We start from the raw sequence: 19,734 nt of genomic DNA, 5'->3' as shown, positions 1-19,734 counted from the left end.
AGTCTGAATTAATTTCTTTAAGTATTGACTGATTTGATCTCCTTGTTGTCCAAGGGAAAATAACCTTTTTTATTTGTTGAGTGTTATTTTTTCTACTGCTTCATGCCATCAAGTAAATGTTTATATGAGATTGTTTAAGGTTATTCCATTTGTAACAAGGCTTTGAAGTACCAGGGGTTTTGATTGTAAACCAGCATAATACTATGGAAAGTATACTGGCTCTGGAATCAGAGGCCTTGGGTTCAAAACCCCCCTCCACCAGGACCTTGAGTAAATCACCTAATCTCCCTGGGTCTCATTAGTCATCTGTAAAATAAGAGATTGGAAGACCTCTGCCTTTCCTCTCATCTCTAGATCTCTGATTCTATGAATAACCTGCTGGGACCCATTCTTTCTTCTGAAGTATAGATTGAACTCAGATAATTCCAGTCCTCCTCGTGGTGCCACAATTTTTAAACACATACACAGAGAGCAAGAACTACAAGAAAGGAGTAACCATTATGAGATATTGAATCCTACTACTTGGCCTCTTTTCTTAGGAAAAAAGTACAGTTCTCTGGGTTTAAATATTTCAGATGGTGTCATTAATCCCAGATTTGGGATTAGCTAAATAAAACCTGCTTCACAAAGAGTTAAGATAGCCATAAGCCTCTTATAGTGCTCAGCATGGGTAAAATGTTTTCTTTTGTGTGAAATAATCATGGCCTATTATGTTGATGTATTTATATGACCCCTTTTCTTCTGCAATAAGCAAGCATTGGATGGGGGGGGGGAAGTTATGTTAAGGACTCAGGGGCCTCATGACTCAGGAAGAAGGAAATGGGAATGTATGCTCCTCCAAATCATTGACTAAGGCCTCTCTTGTAGAACCTGACCAGGGCCCCAAATAAATGTTAATTTGAGGCCCTGATTGGCCAGGAGTCAAATTAACAGCTTGGACAAAGGGAGCTGTTGATTTTTGTTTTATTCTGGAGTCTGAGTCCAGAGATCCCTTTAAAGCTAAAGAACACTATTGTTAAGTCTGAAAATTATAAAGATGTTATCACTTGTGTAGTATTTGAATACCTTTTTTAAAAGATTAAATGCTTAAAATGTAATATTCATATCTTTTCTTTTTATATCATTTTCATTTCAAAATTTCTTACCTTTCACATCAACTATTTCAGTGCTACCCACTCATTTTTCCTCTTGAGGTCTCAGTATGCCTGTCAAATGAGGGATGGACCAGATGATTTGTAAGGTCCCTTCTACCTCTTAAATTCTGTGGTTCTTTGAATATGTGGCCATTCTTCCCTTCCATGGCCTCCCACCAGCCCTCTACTTTATCTGAGCAAAAATCCATTGCTCTTCTTCCTGCCTTCCATCCAAGCCTCATCCTTATCTCTCTATAGCATTGGATAATATCAAATAACTCCTCGGGCTACATTCTCCTCTTGACTTCTTCCATGGCAGTTCTCCTTCTCTGCTTTCTCTTTCTTAGCTTCTGTTCCTCTCCTAAATGTAAGTTTTTCCCCTGGCCTTTTTGTTCAACAACTTTATTTCTCCACTTTCCTTAGCAATCTCATTGAGTTGACTTACTTGAATTGTCATGTTTATGCAGTGGACTCCCCAAATCTCTATTTCCAACCTGACATCTCTCCTGCATTTATGCCTTCCTATATGAATGTTACCATAATCTGTCCAAAATAAAGCTCATCATCCTTTTCTCAAAATGTATTCACCATTCAGACATCCCCTTTTCTGGCAAGGGCATCACTATCTTTCTTATTACTCAGTCTCAAAAGAATGTGATTCGTCATTAATGATCTCTTGCCCCTTGTGTTCTTAATATGTATTTCATTTTCTCCATCCATATAGCCACCATCTTATTTGGAATTCTCATTACCTCTTGCCTAGATTATTGCAACAGCTACACTATCATCAGTCTCCCTGGCTCAAGTCTCGCCTATCCTCTATGCAGCAGTCAAAGTGATTTTTCTGAGGCCATATCATACACACACATCCCTTACTCTCTGGATTCAAGTGACTCCATATTTATTACTTCTAGAAAAGGAGTTCTTAGTCTGAGGTTTATTGACACCCCCCCCCCCCGCCATTAGTCTGTGGATGGATTTCAGGAGGTACACAAATTTGGATGGGAAAAAATTATATCTTTATTTCAGTATAATTTATTAGTTTTGAAACCCAGAGGATTTTAATTTGTACCTTTTAAATTGTACCTTTTAAAACATTTCTAAGGAGTCCATTGGCTTTAATAGACTATTAAAGTGGTCCATGATATACAAAAGGTTAAGAAACCCAGTTCTTCAATATTGTATGATGATCAACTATGAAAGCTTGGCTCCTCTCAGCAGTGCGCTGATCTGGGACAATCCTGAAAGACTTAAGACAGGGAATGCTCTCCATCTCCAGAGAAAGACCTGTTGGAGTCGTCTTTCACATCAGTGTATCTTCGGTTTTATTTTGGGGTATTGATTACATATGAGTGTGCTCTTACACAATGACCAACCTGGAAGTGTGTTTTACCTGATAATAAAAATAAAATTTAAAAAAATCCCAGCTTCTGGTTCAAAATAAATCCTTCTCTTTGGCATTTTAAACTCTTCACAATTTGGCCCCTTGTTTTCTTTCCATTTTCTTATGTAAGACTCCTTTTTGCCAAAACTGCGGTTCAACCATTCTGGTGGTGTTCCTTACACTGTTGCTATATCTTCTGTCTCTGGGCCTTTGTCCAGGTGGTTCCCATGAATGCTGTGCTCTAACGCATACTTCTGCCTTTTAGAAGCCATGGCTGCCTTCCAGATAATTTAAATACCCCCTTTTGCAGGAGGCCTTCCCTGGTTTTCCCAGCTGCTGGTGCTTCCCCTCTCTAAGGTCACCTTCCAATTATGCTGAATGTACCTGCTATATTTGGGCAATGAGGGAGCCTGGTGAATAGAATGCAGGGCTTGGGGTAAGAAAGACTGAATCCAAAGCTGGCCTCTGACATTTACTAGCTGTCTGTGACCCTGGGCAAATCATTTAACCTTATTTGTCTCAGTTTCCTCATCTGTAAAATGAGTTGGAGAAGGAAATGGCAAACCACTAAGGTATCTATTAAAAAAAATCTCCAAATGAGGTCACAGAGATTTGGACATGAAAATGATTGAACAATGACATCTTCTATAAAACTACTTATTTACCTGTTGTCTCATTAGAATATAAGCTCTTTAAGGGCAAGGATTGTGGTCTATTGAAATCAGGGGACCTTGCACATATTAAGTACTCAGAGAATGTTGGTTTAATTTTGGTAAATTGAATTTATCTTCTAGTGCTGTTAAAAGGATGAATGACTTAATGACTAAGCACTTGGAGATCCTTGGATATTTGATATTAAATATTACATATAATAAATTGGACATTAGTGATTTTTTTCAATTAGTTTTCCCCATGACAGGCTGAATTAATGCCATTCAGGAGATTTGGGCAGAATAAGTTCTCTCCTCATTTTCTTTCAGATCATATTTCTAACTGTTCTGGGTTGAGGATATAGTTTCTCTTGCCCTGGTAAATTCAAAGAGTAGTGAGAAAGCCCTGGCAATGAAGCCAAGTCTGTGGGTTTGGTTCCCATGTGAACTTGTTAGCATCTCAGAACAGACCAAACCTTAAAATCTGACCAGCCATGTTACCAATGAGCAGTTAGTCACCAGGGAAGTTAGAAAAGGCACATCACCTGTTTGTTATGTCTGCCTTAGCCAGTCAACAAAGATGGGCAATTTTTTCATCCGTCACTTAGTAGTTACTGTTTTTCCTTAATGAACAGGTAATCAAAAGTTCTCATGTGCTTTAAAAAAAAAAAACTAGCAATGCTACTCAGGAAATATGTAGAAAGTTTTGCTTTATGATAGCACAAAGTATAGTGTGCAAGACTCGGAGGTAGTCATACCACTGCTGGGTTTATACCCCAAAGAGATAATAAGGAAAAAGACCTGTGGAAAATATTCATAGCTGCACTCTTTGTGGTGGCTAAAAATTGGAAAATGAGGGGATGCCCTTCAATTGGGGAATGGCTGAACAAATTGTGGTATATGTTGGTGATGGAATACTCTTGTGCTAAAAGGAATAATAAAGTGGAGGAATTCCATGGAAACTGGAACAACCTCCAGGAAGTGATGCAGAGTGAGAGGAGCAGAACCAGGAGAACATTATACACAGAGACTGATATACTGTGGTACAATCAAATGTAATGGACTTCTCCATTAGTGGCAATGCAGTGATCCTGAACAACCCGGAGGGATTTACGAGAAAGAATGCTATCCACATTCAGAGGAAAAACTGTGGGAGTAGAAACACAGAAGAAAAACAACTGCCTGATCACATGGGTAGATGGGGATATGATTGGGGATGTAGACTCTAAATGATCACCCTAGTGCAAATATCAATAATATGCAAATAGGTCTTGATCAATGATACACATAAAACCCAGTGGAATTGCACATTGGCTACAGGGGGAGGTGGGGAAGGAAGAGAGAGAAAGAACACGAATCATGTAACCATGTAAAAATGTTCTAAATTAATTAATTAATTAATTAGATTAGATTTTTAAGAAGAAAAAAGACTCAGAGGCAGGAAGAACTGAGTTCCAGTCCTGCCTCAGACAATTACTGTGTGACCCTGATCCCTCTTAATTTTCATGCCTTCACTCTGTTATTTCCAATCTAGCCTATATATAAATTCTTTGTTCATAATTATGTGTGTGTTGCCTCTTCTGTTAGATGATGAGCTCCTTGAGAGTAGAGACTATTTTTTGCTTTTGTATTCTCAAGGCTTAGCATAGTGACTGGCACATAGCAGGTGCTTAATAAATGTTTATTGACTTACTCTCAGCCTCAGTTTTTCATCTGCAAATAAGGATAATACTGCTAACTATCTTTAAGAGTTGATGTTAGGATTAAATGATTTAATACATGTAAAGTGTGTAATGCTAATTATTATTATGATGATTATTATCATTTTATGGAGGAAGATATGGAAGTTTAATGATCCAAAGTGAGTTGCCCAAATAAGTAAATAGTAAGTAATACCACATTTAGAATTTTAAACCAGGTCATCTGACAATAAGGCAGTGTGGATTATAATCAGTAAGACACAAATGAAAATGACTGAACAATAACAAAAACATTTGACATAGTAAGGCAGTGGCCTATAGTGGATAGAAAGCTGACTATGGTACCATGTGTTCAAATCTAGTCTCTGACACAAATAGTCCATGTTGAGTTGTTTCAGTTGAGTCTGACTCTTTGTGACCCCATCTGGGGTTTTCTTGACAGAGATACTAGAGTGGTTTGCTATTTCCTTCTCTAGCTCATTTTACAGGTGAGGAAACTAAGGCAAACAGGATAAAGTGACTGGCTCAGAGTCATGCAGAGAGTAAGTATTTGAGGTCAAATTTGAACTCAGGACTTCCTGAGTCCAGACCTGATGCTCTATCAATTGCATCACCTAGCTGCCTATAAGTGCATATGTCCTTTGAGTAAATCACTTTATCCATTTAATGCTCTAGAGGTACTGCCTACATTGATAGAGTCCCCTCATTTGGAGTTCCCTTTATTTTTTTTGTTTGTTTTTTGTTTGTTTTTGTTTTGAAATTTGTATTTGAAATATTTATTTGAAACTTAGAACATTATTCCTTGGTTACAAGAATCATATTCTTTCCCTCCCTTCCCTCCCCCATCCCTTCCCATAGCCAACATGCATTTCCACTGGGTGTTACATGTGTCCTTGATCAGAACCTATTTCCATGTTGTTGATGTTTGCACTAGGATGATCATTTAGAGTCTACATCCCCAATCATATCCCCCTCAACCCATGTAATCGAGCAGTTGTTTTTCTTCTGTGTTTCTATGGGAGTTCCCTTTATGAATGAAATCCAACAGGAATGGGGGAACATCCCATTCCCGTTCTGCCTCCAGAGTAGTCCTTTTGGCCCTATACTATGTTGAAGGTACCCATCTAGCCAAGGACTCTCAGAAATCCACTAAGCAAAAGTCCAAGACAAGTAGGCACATGGCATCTGGTGTCAGTTGAACACAAATGTTGTTATTCAATAGAAATTTTTTAATTGCCCAGGACCACAGAATTCCATTGAATGGGAACATTTTTTAAGTTTATTTAATTAAGAAAAATTTTCCATGGTTACATAATTCATGTTTTTTCCCTCCCCCCCTTCCCACCACCCTCCCATAGCCAATGTGCAATTCCACTGGGTTTTACATGTGTCATTGATCAAGACCTATTTGCATGTTATTGATATTTGCACTAGGGTGATCATTTAGAGTCTACATCCCCAATCATATCCCCATTGACCCATGTGATAAGGCAGTTGTTTTTCTTCTGTGTTTCTACTCCCACAGTTTTTCCTCTGAAAGTGGATAGTGTACTGTCTTGTAGATCCCTCCAGGTTGTTTATGATCACTGCATTGCCACTAATGGTGAAATCCATTACATTTGATTGTACCACAGTGTATCAGTCTCTGTATACAATGTTCTCCTGGTTCTGCTCCTCTCGCTCTGCATCAATTCCTGGAGGTCACTCCAGTGAATGGGAACATTTTTAGGATACTCTTGGATTCTAGATCTAAAGCTGGAAGCTATTTTAGAGACCATCTAGGCCAGCCCTCTCACTTTACAAGTAACAAAACCAAGACCCAGAGAGATTAAGTGACTTACCCTGAGCCAAGTAAGACAATCAGGTAGAATTTGAAGCCAAGTGCTCTGACTCAAGAATGGGGGCTCTGACCCAATCTTTTTTGTGTGTCCTAGATCTATATGGCTATCTAGTGAAGCCCCTTAGGACAATTAAATGCCTAAATTAAAATGCATAGATTTACAAAGGAAATAAATTATAAGGAAATTCAATGACTGAAAACATATTTGGAGGGCAGGTAGGTGGCTCAGTGGATAAAGAACAGAGTGGAGTCAGGACATCCTGGGTTCAAATCTGAGCTCAGATACTTCCTAGCTTTGTGATCTGGACAAGTCTCTTAACTCCAATTGCTTAGCCCTTAGCACTCTACTTTCTTGGCACTGATAGTGTCAATTCTAAGATAGAAGGTAATCCCCACCCCAGGTTAGGATCCTCTGCTTCTAGGTACAGTGCTCTTTCCATTGTATTATACTAAGATTTGATGTTACAGTGAGAAATGGGAGGAATGTTTGGTATTTCCCATGTAAGTGATTTTTTTTTTAACCCTTACCTTCTGTCTTGGAGTCAATACTGTGTATTGGCTCCAAGGCAGAAGAGTGGTAAGGGCTAGGCAATGGGGGTCAAGTGACTTGCCCAGGGTCACACAGCTGGGAAGTGTCTGAGGCCAGATCTGAACCTAGGACCTCCCATCTCTAGGTCTGGCTCTCAATCCACTGAGCTACCCAGCTGCCCCCAATGTAAGTGATTTTTGAGTATTTCTGAGAGACATAGAATTCCATTTACCCTGTTGTTTAGTTGTTTTTCAGTCTGACTCTTTGTGACTCGGCTTAGGGTCTTCTTGACAAAGACACTGGAGTATCTTGCCATTTCCTTCTCCATTTCATTTTACAGATGAGGAAACAGAGGCACACTGGATTAAGTGACTTGCTCAGGGTCATACAACTGGTAAATATCTTGAGTCAGATTTGAACTCAGGAAGATGAGTTTTCCTGACTCAAAGCCTGGCACTCCACCTAGCTGTCCCATCTCTATTTACTTTCCCTGGATATTATGGAGCCCTTTGTGCTCCTCCTATAATAGAAGGTTTCAATTTTCTTGACTTAAATCATTTCCCCTACCTTTGGCCCTGCTCTCACAACCTGGAGCAATATCTATGCTTGTGTGCTGATTCTTAGCCCTATCTTACAGAATTCTTCTCTCTTGTGGTGATTCAGTGCAGGATCAAGTGGTTGGGGGCATTTAGAGCATCCTGAACAGGAAGCGTGGGCATGTATGTGTTTGAGGAGTTCCAGGTTGCTGGTTGTGCATGTTTATTTTTCAATACAAAAAAAAAAGGCAGCACCCTTTCCACTATACCACCTAGATACCCATTTATGTCTATTGGCTTCTAAACCTCAGTATACCCATAGTGGAACTTATCTTCTATCCTAAGCTTCTTCTTTCTCTAAATTTCCTCTCCATTTCCTCTTTCTGTCTCTGAGATGGCTTTGTTTTGAGGTGAGCATATGGAATTTGTAGAGGGTTTTTAGATCTGGGGAACTGGTTATCAGTGATTTCCATGTATTATATTTCTGGAATCTGGCTATCAGAGCAAATCCAAAGGAGATGTTTAGGAAGAAATTGCAATAACATAAAAAAGCCTGATGATTTCACTTCTGAATGATCATTGACAATCTCTTAACTGATCATTTTTTTTGAAAACTTTATTAGATGATTTAGAATATTTTTCCATGGTTACAAGACATGTTCTTTACCTCCCTTTCCTCCACCTCCCTCCCATAGCCAACAAGCAATTCCACTGGGTTTAACATGTCATTGATCGAGATCAATTTCCATATTATTATTTGCACTAGAGCAATCTTTTAGAATCTACTTTCCCAGTCATAGTCTTTGATTTCTTAATAAATTTTTAATATTGTTAATCTTGCCTTCTTCATGGACCCTCTTTTCATATTGGCTTCAATGACACAACTCCCTTCTGATTCTCTTTCTATAAATCTGACCACTCTTTCTCAGTTTTCTCTGCTTTCATTATTTCTCTACTTCTTAGAGTCACTGTATATTAGGAGTCCCTCATGGGCCTTAGAAAGATTTCACTAATTTACACAAATTCAAGCATTATCCCTACATAGATGCCTTCCAAATCTCTATTCCTAATCCTAATATCTCTTCAGAAACATCATACACCATCAACTCCCTATCAGATATCTCGATCTACATGTCCCATTATTGTTTGGCAGTTTCAGTTGTATCTGACTCTGAAACAGTGCCTGTCCTCAAGGAGCTTGCTTCCTTTGGGGGACAGAACTTGTAAATAGAGAAATACAATATAGGGTATTCTGAAGAGGGAGCAACTGGGCAGGAACAGGGCTAGCTAGCATTAGGCTTTATAAACGAGATGGTAACTAAGCAAAGGCTTAAAGAGGCAAGGCAGTGTGATTCTAGGAAATAAATGTTTGAATCTTGATAACCCAGATTCAAAACCCAACTCTGTCTCTAACCAGACATTTCTCTCTTGACTTTAGGGGACCTCTAAGGTCCCTTCCAGCTTATGAGACTATGAGTGGTCTAGTCAATCTAGGAGTTTGGTCAGGAAAGGTGTTCTCAGTACTATCTGCTCCTATGACTCTTCTCAAGACTCCAAATAAAATTAGATTAAAACTGCCAAAGTCATCCTCCTCCCACACACCTATCCTGTGCATCTTACTTTACTTCTGAGCACCCTCCATTACTTTTCTTTTGATTTCTATATTCTTCAAAGCTCCTCCTGAAATTCTCTTCTTATAAATGTGTATTCCCCATTTGACATCCATTTTATGACATCCATCTTAGTACTTTTCTTCTTTCAATTCAAATTCAAATAGATGAGACTGTTTCACACTGACAAGGGAGATGTTTGACAAAGCAGGTAGGAAAAAAAGTGGGGAGCACAGGGAATATTTGGTGCTGTGCTGGGGTTCCCAGAAGAATAAGCAGGTTATTTGAGTAGAATGGGAAGACTGTTAATGGGGAGCAGTATTAGACTAAATCAGCAACTTTCCTTGAATATATCAAGTTCTCCAAGATTTGCTTTGCTGATTCCTCTTGTCAGATTCCCTTGCCAAAGGTCTTAACTCAACTTTAAAGAGGCATTTTCCTTTGCATCTTTCAGCTTCTAAGAAAACAGTGTCAAATGACCTTATAGTTCAGGAGGGGTGAGAAACTTGAAGTGAGTCGTTCTTTTCTAAAATGTAACCCTTTACTATTCTTTTTAATAAAAATCTGAGTCCTTGTACTTCAAAGTTGAAAGCTTTAATCCAATAGGGCTCATCCTTTTTTTTTAGAAAATGATATAATTAATTATTTTAAATACAACCACTAGGTGGTACAGTGGGTAGTGTGCTGGGCCTGGAGTCAGGAAGACTCATCTTCCTAAGTTCAAATCTGGCCTTAGACACTAGCTCTGTGACCCTGGCTAAGTCACTTAAACCTGTTTGCCACCATTTCCTCATCTGAAAATAAACTGGAGAAGGGAATGGCAAACCACTCCAGTATCTTTGTCAAGAAAACTCCAAATGGGATCATGAAGAATCAAATACTCTTGAAATGACTTGAAATGACTAACAAAATTTGCTCCATCCATGCATTTTATCAGAAGAGACCTCTGTGCCATACCAACTGGCAAACAATGGTTTTCATATATGCAGCCGAAATTTCTGAAGATACAAGGGAAAGTCAAGCTCATTGTAATATGCCAGTTAGGTCTTTGTTATTCACTAGCATGCTCTGATGTTATTGGTTGAAAAATACTCACCAACAGAAAAGAACAAAAATATAAGAATTTGCTCAATCAAATCTATATGCTGTATAGGAGCTATTATCTTCAAAACAAATCAACAAACATTATCCTACTTTGTGTCTGACAAAGTACTAGATGTTAGAGATATAAAGACAAAAATAAAATGGTCTCTGCATTAACTCAACCTTCCTAGAGCCTCTCCTAATCCAATCAATTTTCTACTTGGTTGCCAAAGAGATTTTCCTTAAGTGTAGAGCTGATTATGTTACTCCTCTGCTCAATAAACTGAAGGGGCTCCCTATTTGCTCTAGAATCAAGGACAACCTCCTCTATTTAGCATTTAGAGGTCTTCACAATCTTCTATCTTTCACATTCTATCTTTATTATACCTCACTCCCCTTCTTGGGACTCTGTGTTCTAGCCAAAATGATCTTCTTACTTGTTGTTTGTCACTTGTCACTCTCTATCTCCCATCTCTGTACCTCAGCACTGATTGTTCTCCATGCCTGGAATGCTTTCCCACCTCATCTCTGACTCATATTTCTTTGGGGAAAAAAAAATCGAGATCATTAACTGAGAACACCCCCTTCTCTCCTACTCATCACATTCAGTTGTTTTTCAGTTGTGTCCAATGCTTCATGACCCCATTTGGGGTTTTCTTGACAAAGATACTGGAGTGGTTTGCCATTTCTTTCTCCAAATGGGGTCATGGAGAATTAGACATGTCAACAATAACAACAAAGTACCTACTATGTTCTAAGCATTATATTGAGCATTTTACAAATATTATCTTGAGGGTAGCTAGGTGGCTCAGTTGATTGAGAGCCAGGCCTGGAGAAGGGAGGTCCTGGGTTCAAATCTGGCCTCAGATACTTCCCAGCTGTATGACCCTGGGCAAGTCACTTAACCCCCATTGCCTAGCCCTTACCACTCTTCTGTCTTGGAACCAATACACAGTATTGATATTGATTCCAAGATGGAAGGTAAGGATTTAACTTAACTTGAGTTAAGCTGTAATATTTTTAAATCAACAACCACAATATTACTTTAAAATTCTCATATTTAGCATAAAACCTAAATTGAAATTCTTACAATATTTACTATGTCTAAAATTCTGTGCTAGGTCATTGATGGGGAGATAGAAAGTTTAAAGACACCATGGTCCTGTTCTAACAGGATATTATACGCAGATATAAATGACATAAAATAATACTAGAGAAAGGCACTCAAAAGTAAAACTAAAAATGTTACAAATATCAGTAAGTTTTTGATGGCTATTGTAGAATCCTGTATTTGGAAGGTGCCTTAGAAGTTACCTCATCCCGTTTCTGCCTGAAGCATGGATCCTTTAGACTATAGCCCTATCAAAGGGTGGTCAAGCCTCTACTTAAAGAGTTCCAGGGATGAAGAACTAATCACCTGATTGTGAAGATTATACAAAGAGGGCCTCACCAGGGTCTAGGTAAGAAATTTTTCTTTTCTTTTTTTAAAACCCTTTTACCTTCTGTCTTAGAATTGATGATGAGTTCTTGGTTCCCAGTTAGAAGAGCGAGCAGTAAGGGATAGGCAATTGGAGTTAAGTAATGTGCCCAGAGTCACACAGATAGGAAGTATTTCAGCCCAAATTTGAACCCAGGACCTCTAACTTGGCTCTCTATCCACTGAGCCACCTAGGAAAGAGATTATTTTCAATAAGGGATAAATGGAAGAATTAGTGTTAAGCATTATAAAATCTTATACAAGTGGAGAGAAAGATGGAGTCAAAGATGAGGTACCAAAGGAGAATCAAAATGGCAGAGAACTAAGAAAGTATATATAATCATGTTTATTAATGTAGCAGGTACCATGCCTCTTCACTTTCTCTTTAGAGTGGATTGTTCACCTCCACTTGCATCCAGGCTGGCAGTTTCAAGTTTCCCAAAGAGATGGAAGCTGCTGCATCTAATTCTGTCAGGGTTCTAAGAGGAAGCTTCTCTTATACCACTAACATTGTAGCTTCGAAGCCCCCACCAGAGTGCTTTCTATTTACTCAATTAGCCCGATGACTCTATTAATTCTTTTTTAAACCCTTACCTTCTGTCTTAGAATAGATATTAAGTGAGAAGAGTGGTAAGAGCTAGAAAAATGGGGTAAATGACTTGCCCAGGGTCACATGACTAGGAAGTATCTGAGGCTAAATTTGAATCCAAGACCTCTCTTCTTTAGGTCTGGCTCTCTATCCACTGAGCAATCTAGCTGCCCTTCCATTCATTCCTTTTTTTTTTTTAAACTCTTGCCTTCTATCTTAGACTAAATACTATGTATTGGTTGCAAGGCAGAAGAGCAGTAAGGGCTAGGCAATGGAGGTCAAGTGACTTGCCCAGGGTCCCACAGCTAGGAAATGTCTGAGACCAGATTTGAATTTAGGACCTACAATCTGTAGGCCTGGCTCTATATCCACTGAGCCACCCAGCTGCCCCCTTCCCCATTAATTCTTAATGAAAACAAGTGCTAAGCAGAAGACAAAGCAAGAATAATTATAACATTCCACCCATGAACCTGAGGTGCACTCTCCCACTAATAAACCTATTATTAGACTAGGCATAAACTTAAAGTAGCATTGCAACGAGGCACACATGTACGAAAAACAAATGCACAAGACAATCCACAGCTTTGGAATTTTAGACCTTGATTTCCTTTCTTTTCCTCAGGAACAATGTGCACAAAAATTCATTAATGGGCGCAGTCACTGTTGGACAGGAGTTCAACTTAAGCTCTGCCACTAATCTGGGCTCTTCCTCTGCTGAGCTGGACCAGTTCTCTATTGGTTGTTCTGTTTCTGTTGGCGAAGCCATTCTTCTTTGCTGTTGAAGTTGTATTGTTGGACTTTTTCAGAAGGAACAGAGTTCCTAAGCATGGGATTTATTGAACTTTTCTGGTTCTTCTTTGATTGGGCTCTTAGGGATTTTGCTTTCCCAGGCAGCAGGAGAGGATTCAGAGAGAAAGAGAGAGAGGTGAAACTTCCCTTTCACTGGTCACTTCTTCACTAGGAAACAGGTGGCCACTTCTCCCAGTTAGCTTTTCAAAAGCAATGCAAATGCTAAGCCCTTTCTTTCTTTCTTTCTTTCTTTCTTTTTTTCTTTCTTTCTTTCTTTCTTTCTTTCTTTCTTTCTTTCTTTCTTTCTTTCTTTCTTTCTTTCTTTCTTTCTTTCTTTCTTTCTTTCTTTCTTTCTTTCTTTCTTTCTTTCTTTCTTTCTTTCTTTCTTTCTTTCTTTCTTTCTTTCTTTCTTTCTTTCTTTCTCTTTTCAAATAACAAGCATTTATTTTTTAAGAGATTAAAAAAATTTAAAGAAAAGAAAAACCAAGTCTATATAACTAAGTATCTATCTATCTATCTGTCTGTCTGTCTGTCTTTCTATCATCTAGGGGACAGCTAGGTGGCTCAGTGAATTCAGAGCCAGGCCAAGAGACAGGATGTCCTGGGTTCAAATCTGCCCTCAGATGCTTCCTAGCTGTGTGACCTTGAGCAAATCACTTATCTCCAATTGCTTAACCCTTACCTCTACCTCAGAACCAATATACAGTATTGATTCTAAGATGGAAGATAAAGGTTTAAAAAAATAATATACACAATCAAGTAAAAACAAATCCCCACAATAGCCATGTAAATATCGATGCCTAATTCTGTACCTTGAGTCCATCATCTCTTCTAAAGACTCAGTCTTTCAAAGAAGTTTCTCTCTCTTCCCATCTCTTGAGCCTGTCAGGACTCTGAATTCTCCCTTCAGACTCCTGGGGAATGGAGAGCATTGGCTATGCAGCTGTGTCTGTTACTTACACCAGGCAGTGAGAATATATGCTTATGTAGGTGATCCTGAGGCTGGCACTCAAAGTTCTGACCTGCCTCTTTGGGATTTTTGTTTCTTCGTCCAGCACAGGCGATTAAACAGCTTTCCTGTGCTGGATATTCTTAGCCTTGATGGCCACCTTATAAACTGAGTGGATTAGGTGCTCCTGGGAGGAAGTGATCTCGGAAACAATTTCAAAGAGGAGAGATACTCTGGGACCAATTCTAGGAGGCTGCCACAGGCAAAAGGACCAAAACCAAAACAAAACAAAACCCTAGCTGTGCCTTGGCTTACCGGTAAATATGGAGTTCAAGCTCTGCCTGGAGAGTGTGCACCCTAAGCGAAAGTATAGTGATTGTTCTGCAGTACCATGTTATGTATTAATTATCAGCTTCCTTGTTATAAGACTGTATTACATACACTCTTCCTCCTAGAAGACTACACTATGTAATGGGCTTCTGTACCATGTTTTAAGTGTTTGTCAAAGCCTCCCTATCAGTCTTTAGTGCTGGGTTCCTTTGTGGTGAAGGAAATAAATAGCTATTTTATACCCGATCAATTCTGTATGCAGAATACCTTTCTAAAAGGGATCTTGTTAACCACTTTGGGGGAGTCCCTCAACATGACCCATTCTTAAGCTTTATGTAAGAGATTTCATGCGGAGTTATATGTGGGGACAATAAAAACAGGGAAATTGGAGAAAACCCCCTGATTTCTACTTTTTATCAGTCAGGCTTTCCTAAGACTGAACCTGGTCAGAGTTGGTGCTTCTTGGTGGAAAGAGAGTACTTTCCATCCCTAGGCTGGGTGTGTCTTATGGTACTTCTATGACTGACTGTATGTCTCCCCTTATAAAATGGAAGCTTCTTTTGTTTCTGCATCCATGCCACAGAATAGACAGTAAATTCCTGTTGATTGACACTTTCTGTGTACGGATAGGCAAATCATTTCATCTCACTGAGGTGCAAAAAACATTGTGTAGTCTTTTACCAAGTTTGGGCTTCTAGGTGGTGTAGTGGATAGAGCACTGGGCCTGGAGTCAGGAAGAACTGAGTTCAAATCTAGCCTTAGTCCCTTACTATTTGACTCTGAGCCATTCATTTAATTTTGTTTACTTCAATTTCCTCCTCTGTAAAATGAGTTGGAGAAGGAAATGGCAAACTACTCCACTATTTTTGCTAAGAAAATCCCAAATGCAGTCACAGAGAGTCAGTCCTGGCTAAAATGACTAAATAGCAATAACAACACTAAGTTATACATGGTTAATTATGCTATAAAGGAGAGAATTCCCTTGTGAAATCAGAGCTTCTTGATAGCCTGATGTGTATGACAATTTAAAAGTCAAACTAAATAATTATAATCTAAGCTTATTGAAGAAAGCGATGGAAGGCAAGAGAACATAGCTATAAAAAGAAGCCTAAGAAAAGGAAGTTTATAAGACATGGACTTGAATGCATTTTAACTTAAAAAAAATAAAAACAGAAACCCAGGGAAACATTTAAATATGAAAAATTTAGCAGATATGTGGATATATTTGCTTATTCTAGTGCTGACAAAGTCACTGGATCAACACTCTCTTTGTCCATAAATGCCAGGTAAAGGATTGAGCTATATAAACCCTTACTGAATCTTAGAATCATTGCTAAGTAGCAGTTCCAAGGGATGAGGGCTAGGTAATTGGGGTTAAATGACTTGCTCAGGGTGACACAGATAGGAAATACCTGAGACCAGTTTTGAACCCAGGACCTCCTGGCTCAAAGCTTGACTCTATCCACTGAGTCACTGAACTGCCCCGATCTATATCTACTTATACAAGGCTTTAAGGTCTGCGAAACATTTCTTCACCCAACGTGGGAGGCAGGTTGTATAATAATATTACCATTTTACAAGTAAAGAAACTGAAGCTGGGAGAGGTTGTGACTTGTTTATAGTCATATAGCCAGTGAGTATCTGAGGTGTGACTTGATTCTAGGTCTATCTGACTCTTTGTCCAGGATTTTATCCTTTATACCAAAGAGCCTTTCAGTCTATGCCCAAATGTTGTCACTGTCAAGTTTGAGGCTTGAGCAGGAGAGACGAAAAAAAGAAGAAAAATGAAGGGAAGGAGGATAGAAAGAGGAGAGAGAAAAAAAGCAGCTGGTGGAGAGTGTGGAAGTACCATTAATTATTATGCCAGAGACCATAGGCTGCTTGTCCTTAATCTATCCTAATTGGTGCCCAATAACTGCCAACAAAGTGAATTCCAGCTCCAATAAAAACAAATTGTGACTCATGAGTTTATTAAAATTTGACTGTGCTTTAAGAAATGATGAATATGGAGGGCTCAGTGGACTGAGAGCCAGGCCCAGAGGTGGGAGGTCCTGGATTCAAATTTGGCTTCATTTGCTAGCTATGTGATGCTGGGCATATCATATAACCCCCATTGCCTAGCCTTTACTGCTCTTCTGTCTTAGAACCATCATACAGTATTGATTCTAAGATGGAATGTAAGGGTTTAAAAAAAAGAAATGATGAATATGAAGAATATAGAGAAACATGGGAAGACTTATAGGAACCCATGCAAATTGAAAATAAGCAGAACCAGGAAAATGATATAAACAGTGACTGCAACAATTTAAGTGGAAAGAAAACCCCCTTCAAAATTGAAGACTTTATAATGTCAACTGGGTTTTCTGAAAGTTTCAGGTTTGCCCCTGCCCCTTTGAGAACTCAGCCCGAAGGAAGTACCAGGCACTGAACAATAGACATGAAGTGTTTGGTGACCCCAGTTTGGGTGGGACTGGTAGACATAGTCAAATGCTGAGTACCCTTATTTGTCTTGGTAGCTTCTTCCATTGTATTAAAGTTCTCTCTTGGGAAATTCTGTCACTCTTTGGAGTATCATCTCATGCAGTGCATTCTCCCAGAGATACTGGTCTCAGAGTCCCAGAGACATTGGCTTTGTGTGGTTTTTAGAAGCTTGATTTTGTGTGGTGCCCGAATATTGAACACTATCTCTTTTTATTTACCCCCTTCTGGTTAAAGACTTCATTTTTGCTGACTACTTTAGTAGTTCTGTGCTATTTCCAAGTTAACAATAATTATAATGATTATGCTTGGCCCAAATAAGAAATGAGTGAAAATGCACTTTTTTTTTTCCTTTGGAGAAACTAGGAATTGTGATCATAGAAAATTGCATAGACTATTGTACTTGTCTGATATGTTGATTTGTTTTGCTAAACTGCTTTTTTCTTATTCCTTCTCTCCCCTCTCTACATCCTTCCTTCCTGGTTCTCTTAGTTTTTCCTCCCTTCCTCCTTTCTTCCCTCCCTCCATTCTTTTTTATTTGTTGTGACAAAGAATGTCTTTCTAGGGAGAAAAAGGGAGGAGGGATATATTTAGAGTAGTTGATGTAAGCAAAAGAGAGTGACACATTTTAAAAAAAGAATTTGAAACTAACAAAAAAAAAGGGAGACTGAAGATGGCCTACAGTCATTGTTAATAGCCACTCATGACTACCTTCTCCAACATCACTGTAGTTTTCTATCAGAATAGTGATAAAGGGGGCAGCTGGGTGGCTCAGTGGATTGAGAGTCAGACCTAGAGATGTAAAGTCCTGGGTTCAAAACTGGCCTCAGATACTTCCTAGCTGTGTGACCCAGGGCCAGTCACTTAACCCCCATTGCCTAGCCCTTACTGCTCTTCTGCCTTGGAACCAATACACAGTATTCATTCTAAGATAGAAGGTAAGGGTTTTTTAAAAATAGTGATAAAATACAAAGCATCTTCTTTCATCTAACTAAAAGTGAACTAAAAAGGAATTTTGGCAGCAGCTCTCTTTGTGTGCATTAATAGGATTATGGGGGGGGGGGAGAAAAGGAAAGCTGTCAGTGGTTATCCTTGCACATGTACCCCCTTCTGAAAATCTTATTTTAAATGCTTGCTCCTTCCTACTAAATCCTGCCTTAGAAAGCTTAGAATAACTTTCCACTTACTATCCACTTCTCATTTCCCCAGAGTGACAGTTTTTAAAAGGTGGATTGCATTCATTTATGTTACTTGTATAGGTCCTGATGGGGAAAAAAAATCTGCCTGTGTTACTTTCCATCATCAAATAGTGATTAAATAGCCAGCTGGTGAGCAATGGAGTTTGTGGAGAGAATGAATGGAAAGAACCCTGCTTGTCAGAGCTCTTTGAGAACAAAGGCTTTATCGTTTTTCATTTTTGAACCCTCAGTGCTTAGCATTGTTCACAATAGCTATTTGTGGGGCTGAATAGGGTTAAGAGTTTTCAGTTCAGCTACTATCTGTACCTGTGTGCAAGTCAATAATCTTTGAGTTCACGGAATTACTTAACCTCAGAATCCGGGGAATCTGACCTATGGATAGACAAGACTCCTTTCTGTTAACACCCCTGACAAATAGCCATCCAGTCCTCTGTTCAGAGAGCTCCAATGATGGGGAACCTACCATCTCTCAAGGCAGTTCATTCTTCTTCTGGACTATTCTAATCATTAGAAATGTGGCTCTATTGGGTGACTCAGTGGATAGAGCACCAGGTCTAGAGACTTTGGTCACATCTGACCTCATATACTTCCTAGTTGTGTGATCTTGGGCAAGTCACTTAACCACCATTGCCTAGCTCTTACTATTGTTCTGCCTTGGAACCAATACACAGTATTAATTCAGACAGAAGGAAGGGTTTAAAAGAAAAAAGAAAAAGAAATATGGCTCTATGCAACTGCCACCTCATTGCTTCAAATTCTACCCTTGAGGGTCAAGAGAAAACCCTTTTCTCTAAGACCCTTCCAAATCTTTGAAGACTCCACTGAATGGCTGAACAAGTTATGGTATAGGTTTGAGATGGAATACTATTATGCTATAAGAAATAATAAGCAGGATGATTTCTGAAAAACCTGAAAAGATTTACATGAACTGATACAAAGTGAAGTAGGCAGAATCAGAATATTGTACACAGAAATAGCAATAATGGATGATGAACAACTGTGAATGACTTAGTTATTCTCAGCAATACAGTGATCCAAGACAATCCTAAAGACTTAGTGTGACCATCCATTCTCCAGAAAAAGAACAGATGAAGTCTAAATGCAGACCACAACATACTTTATTTCACTTTCTTTCTTTCTTCATATTTTTTCTCGAGATCTCTTCCGCAAAATGTCTAATATGGAAAAATGTTTTATATGATCTCACATGTAAAATCTATCAGATTGCTTATCATCTCAAGGAGGGTGGGAAAAAAGGAGAGAATTTGGAACTCAACATTAAAAAAAAACAAATGTTAAACATTGCTTTTATGTTGTATGTAGAGGAAAAGAGAATATTGTTTTTTAAAAAAGACTACCCAAGGGAGGGCTGTTTTTTCACCATTACAAAATTAGTATTTATTCTTATATTCTTCCATAGCTATGGCAATACTATGTTGTTGTTCAATCCTTTCAGTC

The 19,734-nt window shown here is 38.8% G+C and overlaps 1 protein-coding gene across 4 annotated transcripts in view; it reads left to right on the top strand.

The window, feature by feature from the left end:
- The window catches only part of YPEL2 (yippee like 2), a 128,989-nt gene that overhangs the window by 26,789 nt on the left and 82,466 nt on the right, over nucleotides 1-19,734 (top strand). Inside the window, exon 1 of one of the 4 annotated variants that reach the window (XM_056816490.1) lies at nucleotides 11,762-11,925. The exons of the other annotated variants lie outside the window; for them this stretch is intronic. The gene's annotated coding sequence lies outside the window, so the exon portion shown is untranslated. Of the gene's footprint in view, nucleotides 1-11,761; nucleotides 11,926-19,734 lie in introns of those variants that run through there. 4 annotated transcript variants of the gene reach the window in all.

Source organism: Monodelphis domestica, chromosome 2 (assembly GCF_027887165.1).
Source record: "Monodelphis domestica isolate mMonDom1 chromosome 2, mMonDom1.pri, whole genome shotgun sequence".
NCBI classification, from domain to species: domain Eukaryota; kingdom Metazoa; phylum Chordata; class Mammalia; order Didelphimorphia; family Didelphidae; genus Monodelphis; species Monodelphis domestica.
The sequence above is the reverse complement of the archived record's forward strand: the minus strand, read 5'-3'. Positions and strand labels throughout refer to the sequence as shown.